This window comes from Acomys russatus, chromosome 2, assembly GCF_903995435.1.
Source record: "Acomys russatus chromosome 2, mAcoRus1.1, whole genome shotgun sequence".
Taxonomy (NCBI): Eukaryota; Metazoa; Chordata; class Mammalia; order Rodentia; family Muridae; genus Acomys; species Acomys russatus.
In genome coordinates this window covers 106,648,607-106,658,828 of record NC_067138.1, presented here as the reverse complement: position 1 = coordinate 106,658,828, position 10,222 = coordinate 106,648,607, and positions in this window count along the sequence as shown.

Sequence of the window (10,222 nt, the reverse complement as noted above, 5' to 3'; positions counted from 1 at the left end):
ATAAAATTAACATGGACATTAGGGAAGCCAGGCCCGGCCAATGGAAGCTATTTAAAGTCCATTTATTATGTTTCCTTCTCTTTGTTCTTTTGCATACATTTTGTTTCCATTTGCAAAATTGGTATCATAAAAACGTCCTGTTTCACAAGGGAAGTCATTATCAACAACCCCTCCTGGCAGCATGGCCCGCCTCTTAGAGCAGAGTGTTCACATTTCCAGCAGAAATGACTGCGTTGCTGGAATGCTCCTGATCTTACTTTGATTTGAAAAATAATTCAAAAGCTTGAAGGGGAAAAAAAACCCACTTTGGTAATTACCGAAAATGTGTCCCCAATCCCAAGATTAACATCAAGAGAGGGCCTTTGAGATTAAAAGTACATTCCTAGAACTTTCATTTTGAATCAAATCACATGTCTCTGTGCCCCTTTGCCTGGAATTGTTTTTATTTTGGCTCAGTTTTGTCATTCACTTTCTCTCTTGTCTTCTTTTTTAATTTTTGAGACTATTGGACACCACATGTGTTAGGGACCCCTTAAACATTTCAGAATATTTATTAGAAAAAGGATATTCTCTTATGTAACTAAAGAAAAAGGTCTAGAACAAGAAATTACAGACTGATAAATCATATTACCAGATAACCCTACCCAAACAGTCCATATACACAGTCCATTGATCGCTCCCGTAATGTCTTCCTGGTATTATATTTTACCAGGGAAGAATTCAAGATCAGAGCAGGCATTGCCCTTTGTTATCATTTCTTTCATCTTCTTTAATCTGGATCAATCCCTCAGCCCTTCTCAGACTTTCTTCAATTTAGCATCTTTTAAGAAGAGTCATTTTTGGGCTGGAAAGATGGCTCAGAGGTTAAGAGCACTGGTTGTTCTTCCACAGGTCCTGAGTTCAATTCCCAGCAACCGTATGGTGGCTCACAACCATCTATAATGGGATCTGGTGCCCTATTCTGATGTGCAGGTGTACATGCAGAAAGAACATTGTATACATAATAATAAATTAATAAAGCTTTTAAAAAAGAGTCATTTTTGAGAATGTTCTTTGGTTTAGCTTTTGTGGCTTGCCTGATAGTTAAATTATACTTGCGTTTATTTACTTGTTTGTTTGTTGCTTTTTCTTTCTTTCTTTCTTTCTTTCTTTCTTTCTTTTTTATTTATTTATTTATTTTTTTAGGTTTTTTGAGACAGGGTTTCTCTGTGTTAACAGTCCTGGCTGTCCTGGACTTGGTTTTATAGACCAGGCTGGCCTCAAACTCACAGTGATCCACTTGCGTCTGCCTCCTGAGTGCTGTGATTAAAGGCGCGTGCCACCATGCCAGCTGCTGTTTCTTGCTTTTTAAGATCCTGAGGGCTGCAGAGATGGCTCAGTGAATAAAGTGCCAGCCACTCTAGCCAGTCGGTGAACTTCAAATTAGGTGAGAACCTCTGTCTAAAAAAATAAGATGTAGCCAGGCATGGTGGTGCACACCTTTAATCCCAGCACTCAGGAGGCAGAGGCAAGTGCATCGCTGTGAGTTTGAGGCCAGCCTGGTCTACGGAGCAAGTTCCAGGACAGCTAGAGCTGTTACACAGAGAAACCTTGTCTCAGAAGGGGGAAAAAAAGGTGTAGAAAAAAAAAGAGGAAGACACTTGACTTCAATATCTGGCCTTCACACATACCACACATGCATGGCTAAGTACACCTGCACAAACACATCTTCAATGCACGCGCGCGCGCGCGCGCACACACACACACACACACACCTAGACACACACACACACACCAAAAGCCAAACAAACAAACAAACAAACAAACAAAAACAGAGACTTGCTATATTGCCCAGGCTCATCTCCCTCCCCATCTCTCTCCTCCCTTCCTCCCTCTCAAAAGCAGCCCCTCTAGAAACCTGCTAGCCAGATTGCTGCTCTAAGAATTTCTCACAGTGACGTTCTGGGCTACGGTGGCTTTGTTCCCACCCTTCACCGTGTTCAAAGGAATAAAGGGCCTGCTATGTAGATATAAAACTAATCCTTGGGAGGAAAGTTGGTACTCACTCTCCCCCCTGGAAGTCAGAGCAGGGGAATTTCCTGTCTCCACGGAGACTCTGGGAGCCTTCTGCTCAGACTGTGTTGGAAGGGTACTCCCTGAGGCTGGCTCACTGCACCCTCAGGAGACCCCAGTTAGATGCCAGTCTTTAGCTTCAGAGAACCAGATCTGGGAAGCCCGTGGTAGACATTTGCTAGTTTTTGATAACCTGGCATTTGTTTTCCTTTTGGTAAACCTAATATCTCCCCAAAGAATTTCTTCTACCTGACTTCAGTCCTGGCCTATAAAATCCCACTCCCATTGGGCACTGCAGTTAGAATTTCTGTGTAAACAATATTTGCCGACACTACTGGCAGAGACAACTACTCTTTGCTCTTTTGGACTGAACCAGAGAGAATAAGAGGCTGCGGGTGGCTGGAGCCATTGGAGCACAAGCAAGAAAGGAGCACACACAGCAAGAACACAGCCAAGTGGCAAGTAGGGGGAGGGGAAAGAGACAAAGCAAAATAGGTTCTGGTGGCACACACTCCCAACTCAGCATCAAGCCAGAGCCACTGCCAAGACTGCTTGGTTCTATGACACAGCAAAGTCCATGTACGCCTAAGCTAATGTGTTGGATTTTTGACTGAAAGGGGCCAAGATGATTATAGCAGCCCTGGCCTGCTTAGCTCAAAACACCATCCACATCACTGAAATGGGCAAAAGATCTAAGCAGCTATTCACCCGAAGAAGACAGACAGACAGACAGACAGTCAAGAAACTCCTGAAAAGATGTTCACCATGACTGATCCTTAGAAGAACGCAAATCAGAAGCACAAGCCTCACACTCTTTAACATACGTTTAATTTAAGACATCCGGTGAATAGCGAGTCCTGGCAAGAAGATGGAGAAACTGAAAGCCTTGTACATTGCTGGTGGAGGTGGGAAAGAGGAAGACAGCCTGGTAGTTCTTTACATAATGAAGGAGTTACCATACGACTCCTAGGTGCATGCTGAGAGGACAGGCAAGCACATGCACTCAGAGCGACTTGCAGGAGAGTGTTCATAAGCTGACTATGGAGACGAGGTTGTGCAATCCCAACATTCAGTAGGCCGAAACAGGAAGATGGCTACTCTGAGCTCCCTGCTTGGTTGATTCAGGCTAGTTGGGCTAGTGTGAGCATGTCTAAAACCCAACCAAATAGAATGCTCATAGCAGTTACATTCCTAATAGTTAAAGATCAATGTCCATCAATAGAACAGATCAGCCCATGGTGACATGTTTATAGAGAGGGCACGCATGATGAGAAAAGGAAGAACTACTGACAGGCAACGTCACGGATAAATCTGGATGTGTGCTATTGGAAGACATTAATAATACAGACATAATAATACAGCGTAGCATCACTTACATGAGGTCCAACAGCAGGCAAACTTGCTGTGGAGACAGGAATTAGAAAGTGGTTGATTCACTGTTAGTGATAAGTGCTGGAGGCATAAGACTAGGAGTTTGGCCAGAAGGAGATGAAGGGACGAAGGAACTTTCTGGAACTTTAAGCAGTAGTTATATGGATGTGTATTATCATCAAAGCTTACTACAACTTAATATTGGCATATCCCACTTTAAGCAATGTTATGCTTTAAGTGTCTGTTGTATTTTTATCTCAGATGAAAGCACCCATTCAGTTTGGAGGACCTTGGTGTCAAATGCTCTCCAATCACAAAATATCTTTTCCTACCAACTTAAGAATAAACTGGATATCCCCCCCGACTTATGTTTTCCTTTGATATACAGCATTGAAACCCTACAGAAAATGTTCTATTAATTTTCTTCATTGACCATCTTAGTGAAGCCCTAATTTGTAAAGTTGGTTCTCGCCTTCTCATGGTATCTTAACCAACTATTACTAAAGGAATAGAGTTACGCAAACTTTCAAAACTAAAGCTTTGTGACAAAGTTCATCACCCGATTGATCCTAGCTCAAAAGAGCCCATAACTTCTAAATGTTTAGAGCTGTAAAGTCCACTAGACGAGGTTAAAGTGTGGTGAATGTGTTCATGTGGTTAAGAAAGCTGGGAGCTTAATAGCCGCCACAAGCTGCTCTCTCTTTAGCTGACTCACTTTCCTTTCTTCAAGTCGTTTGCTGCATCCCGCCACACCCTCTGCCTCATCACTCTAATGGGCTGTGGAGAAGCTGTGGTGATCCTGAAATGCAAAATCACTTCTAAATGTCCTCGCGCAGCTCCCGAAGTCCCCGTGGTGTCGCAGGTCCAATTTGATGGTGCAAATTGACATGAGTCCTTAATTGCTTCCCTAGCATTGACTTCACTGTGACCAAAAATAAAAGCCACCATGAAAGCTCTTTGGGGGGAGATAGACAGGAAATGTTACAAAAGGAAAATGGAATTATTTTTTCAGTCCTGAGGAAATTTATTAGCAAACACATTTCAGAGTACTTGCGTAGTCATCATGCTGAGGAATTGTTCTAGAGAAGGCTTGGCTTTGGAAAATCACAGGACAGAAACAGCTCACTTCTGTAGCTTGCCAGTTAGACAGCAGGATGATAAATGTCTTATTATTCCCCACAGTGCCTTAGTATTTACAGGACATCTGGTACTGTGTGTTTTGACTTCCCCTGAGTCACTTTTATCACCATCTAACATTAGGTTATTGTTGTTTCCCGGGTCTGCTTGTTAAGGTGATAAGACTCATGCACACACACACACATATGCACATACATGTGCACACACAAACACAAACTCATGCACACACATACAAGTTCATGCACACACATACAAGTTCATGCACACGCACAGCACACACACACATGCACACAAACACGAGTGAGTGCCTGCATACCTCCAAACACACACAGGCACAAGTAGTAAATAAGTAAATGTATAAGAAAGAGGCATATGACCTCCTCCAGTGTGCCTAGTCATCAGAGGCTGAGTGTCTAGTCCAGTTGATGTACCAATGATTCAAACTTCGGGGAGACTTCTCAAATCTGTTTGGTTTTGGCATCCTTATCTAAAAATATGAAGTATGATTGACATGGTTCCAAAGAAATGGAAGCTGAGCTTCCCTCTGCTCCTTCCCTCAAGCCATGTGACTAATTTAGAGAATGATGCCAGATCCTTCCTTGTAGCGGATAAGCTTGCAGCTACATGTGAGGGATGGCTCAGGGTTAGGGTATCTGTGGTCAGGCCAATGGGCAAGTGCAGCTGCTAGGTAACAAGACTCCCCCTTCCCCACATCCCACATGTGATGGAGTTTGGGCCTCTCTAAGCGTGCTTGAGAAAAGTGCAGCAGAAAAATATTTACTCCTGCATCCTGGCACAAGGATGGGGCAGGCGGGTGGAGGGGGGCAGGGGCGGAGTGCCACATCCAACTGAAATGTCAGAAGCGGGAGAGAGAGGAAAAGGCACAGAGTGTCAACTCGACCTTGGGCTGAGCCAAGGAAGCAGGGCAGCAAGAGCTTGGCCCTTTGATGGTTCGCCATCTTTTCCTCCGCCCCTCCCTCCTGTGTTAGAAGAGAAACGCTGCAGGTGGCTGCTGCTCTGGGATCAGGTAGGCATGCTGCCAGCTTCCCAGCACTTTAGTTCTATTCTACACCCTGCTGCGTTGTGTATATTTCCCTAGGGAGCCACAGTAGTAGTGTCCCTGGCTTCCTAACTTTAGCTGGCTCCAACAACAGAAAACATGGATAGCTGATCAGAGGGCAGAGGGAGGGACTGAGGGAGGGAAAAAGGGAAGGAGGGAGGGAAAAGTCATATTTGTTCTTCTGTGTCATGGGTTGGCTCCACCACCTTGTTACTAGTCACCATAGCTCTTAACTAGACTCTCTCTCCACTATGGCACACCTCCTGGTTCTAATCCTGACTTTTTTCTCTCGCTGATTCCAGACTGAGGGTGGGACTAGCTAAACTATTTTGCTGTTGCCTTTAGGCTTCTTATATGATGCTCACACCTTCATGAATAGTTTCTATATTAAAACCTTATCAAATTGTACCACCAAAGTTGTATAAGTGATTTCTGCTGGGGCCCTGACTAATACGCAAATTTCCCACAGGAACAAAGGAACCAAAACCATAATTGTGAAATTATCTTTTTTTGACAAACACGGTACGTGTTGCTACAGTGTTTAGACAGGGTCTGGCTATACAGACTCTTAGAGGCTCTCTTAGAGGTCCCTGGTGGACCAGGCTACCCTCCGACCTACTGTGCTTCTCCTACCTCAGTCCCTTGATTGCTGAGAGCACAGATGTGAGTCCCCACACCCAGACTCATGAAATTGTAGAGTTAATAAGCTCGAATGAGACTTTTTAAAAATGCATGTCATGTTTCCCTGAAGAATACTCAGAAGTTTCTATTCCCCTTCTCATCCTCTCTTTAAAGTCACCTTTGTGCCTGGCGTGGTGGCGCATGCCTTTAATCCCAGCACTCGGGAGGCAGAGGCAGGAGGATCTCTGTGAGTTTGAGGCCAGCCTGGTCTATAGAGTCCAGGACAGCCAAGGCTACACAGAGAAACCTTGTCTCAAAAAAACCAAAAAATAAAAATAAGATCACCTTTGTTTTGGCTTTTATGGCAACGGTTACTGCTTTTGTGTAGCACTCCTCCCCTCCCCCATGCCTGTTTTATCCCAGACACCACACATCAGATGACGTAATGCATTGTCTTCTTGTGCTTCAGTTCTCGGTGACGTCATGCATGCTGTTTGCAGTGTACTTTGTTCTTGTCACTGCTGTACACAGTTCCTAGGTAACATCATTCAACTCTTCCTTATCTCCTCCACTGTCGCTGTGTGTGTCTGGATTGCTTTATGGTTTCAGGCTATTGGGGGAAATTCGGCTAAGAGTCTTGTTCACAAAGTTCGAAGTTCTTCAGGACAGAGCCCTCAAACATTTTTTGGTATCTGGACTTCCTTAGTGTATGACTGTGTGTGTGTGTGTGTGTGTGTGTGTGTGTGTGTGTGTGTGTGTGTGTAATCTTGAGGCGGACACTGGGGTGTCTTTCCTCAATCGCTCTCTTCCTTTCCACCCCTATTTTTCATGTGTTTTTGGTGTGTGTGTATGCATGTTTGCATTCATGTGGGCATGCTTGCATGGTTACAAGTTCATGTGTGTACAAGTACACGTGTAGGCCTGAGGTTCATATCAGGAATCATCCATCATTTCTCTTCCACATTGTTCCTTGAGGCAGGGCCTCTCAATCAAACCCAGAGCTCACTGAGATGTATATTCTCACTGACCCGCTTGCTCTGGGATACACTATCTCTGCCTACGGAGACTGGACCTAAAGGAGAGTTTATGTGGATTTTTGGGGATCCGAACTCCTAGTCCTTACATTTGCACCTTTACTTTTTTTTTTTGAGACATGATCTCTTGCTGAACCTGAAGTTCATTGATTCTGAAAAGCTCTATGGCCAATGAACTTCAGGGATCCACTTGTCCACCCCCACCCCCAACATACACATTCCTAAGGCTGGCATACCTAAGCACTGCCCTGCTTGACTTTTGCGTGTATGGGTGAAAGTAGATGCTTTGCTTGCATGTATGTCTGTACACCATATAGATGCCTGGTGCCATGGAAGCCAAAAGCGAGTGATGGAGCCCCTGGGCCTGGAGGTACAGGGAAATTATTATTGGACTGACTTACAGCCTACAGTCCAACTAATCCAACAATGGCTACTTGTGAACAGAAAGTCCAAGAATCTAGCAGTTGATCAATCTCATGAGGCTGGATGTCTCAGATGGTCCTCTGTATATACTGAAATGCCAAAGAAGTAGGCTCCAGTGCCAGTGAAGAAGTGGATGTGCAGGCAAGGCAAGGCAAGCAGGCAAAGAACAGCAAAATTTCCTTCTTCCATTTTCCTTATATAGGTTTCCACAAGAAGGCGAGGCCCAGGTTAAAAGTGTGTCTTCTCGACTCAAGATCTGGATTAAAGGCAAAACAAAAACAAGGACCTCTGCCATAACAATCTTTCTTTTCTAGACCCTTATGCTTATAACTCCCATAAATCTTTATAAAGAATTATTTATTTACTTGTGTGCATGTGGGTGTGATGTGTGTATGTGAGTCCTGGTGGGAGAAGTCAGAGGACAACTTCAGGAGTTTATTATCTCCTTCCCCCATGGAATCTGGGGATGGAATCAGGTCATCCCATTTGCCTGGTGAGAGCCTTCACCAGCTGTGCCATATTGCCAGCTCACACAGGAACTGTGATGACTTTTCCGTATAGACTGACTCTCTGAATGCGTGTGTTGCATCATGTCAAGTCTTATTATCAGACTGTTGTCCTCTAGTTGGTTTTGTTTTTGGCCAGCTACATGTCGAGGGAGCCCACGGAGAATCCTGGGAATCAGACTCCGGAGACCAGACTCAAAGGTGCAGATCTAATTTTATTGCCCAGTGTAAAAGCCCTTACAGGGATGAAGGGCCAACCCGGCTATCCAGTACTAGCCTCAGGCAGCAATAGCGATCAATCAGGTTGGTGAGGAAATGTGGGGGAGAGGGGGGTTGGGTCACCTTAGGAGACTTCTGTAAAGAAGGGGGGAAGCAGTCACCACTCTAGCCTCAGATCTATTTTGAGACTTCACTAGTGTGCTAGGAGTCCCCAGCAGATCAACACTGTGTGCAGTGCATCAGGACCATTAGAGGAGCCTTAGGGGAGGTTCAGACTCTTGATCCCTCATTCTCTGTGGGACCCCAAAAGGCTTCTCTCCACACTCCCCACAACCACTCATCTCTGTTTGGCTTTCATTTTCCACCACAGTAACCTTCATTTCCGGGTGTTTTATTTGATTCCTCTAAAAAAAGTCTCGGCCACTTTATGCTTCCCTTTCATTTCTTTAGTCACAATGATTATGATTATTTTATAGTCCACCCAACGGTTCCCGCATCTAAACTCTTTCTGCCCCTGTTTCTATTGCTCTCTGTTTCCTCCATCGTTCCCTCACCAGTGCTCGTTGCTATGTGCCCAGTTGTGTACTCTGTTCTGCCGCTGACCTTGAAAATATATTTGTGTAAACACATGGCTATCCAAGATAAACGTGACTTCTTCAAATGGATTTGCTACTTTCAGTCCCTGGGGATATTCCCGGTATGGCACCTACTGCAGTTTATGGCCTGATATTTTTGGACCTATATAGTTATTATACTGCTGTTATGCCAACAAGCAACTACAGATGGTCCAGGATGGAGCTGTTGACGCCTTGTACACTTGGGCAATGCACAGAAGGATAAAGTCGGACTTGTCTGTTCAGTCCTCTCGGTGGGTTCTGATTGGCAAAAGCTTTAAGCTTTCAGTGTGGCTTCAGACTTGGTCAGATAAGTCTTTACTGTTTTGTTTTTACTCTGAAGGTGTGTGTGCCCATAAGTATATTGGCATGTATTCCCATGGGAAGCCCTGTGTCTTCCTCTATCGATTTTCATCTTAATACCTTAAGAATGGGTCTCTCACTGAACAGGAAGCTCACAATTTAGGTTGTCAAGTGAGTTCTTGGGAGTTGCCCTGTCCCTATCCTCACAGACTGGGGTTGTAGGCTCCTGAAGCCCTGTCCACCTATTTACCTGAGTGCTGAGATTTGAACTCAGGTCCTCTTGCTTAATAGCAAGTGCTCTTACCCACTGAGCTGTCTCCCCCAGCTCCCTGGATTTTGAAAACTTAATATTAACTTGTTTTAATAATTTTTGAAATTCCTTCTCTTCCATGAGCATTTAGGTGCCTGGACTGAGCTCTCTGTTCCTCTGGCTCTGCAGCCAGAGTCCCTCAACTCCTCCCCCCAAGTGCTGTCTGTAGCTTGATGTTGGCCTCTGTTGCTCAGCTCCGCGTCTGTGGAATTTTATGGGATTTGGTTTTTTCCTATTTGGTCAGGATATGGTAACCTGCCTCAGCTGACTCAGGCCCAGCCCCTCTCCAAAGCAGCCTTATGTGATGCATTTCACCTCTGCTTTGTCGTAGGTCACTTTAGCCTGTATGTCCTATGTCTGTTACAGAAAATGCAGGGCGATCACAGTCCTTCCTATACTACCTGGAGCTACTGAAGGCTCAAGCCGGGCTCCTTTTCTTGAGTGAACGGTTTTCCTTTCTTTCCTCTTGTTGGTACACGCCAAGTGTGGGCAGACTAACCTTGAACGGTTTCTTCTGCAGTTCCATGTGGGGACCCCCACTTGGCCCATGCCTTCCTCTTCGCTGTACAGTA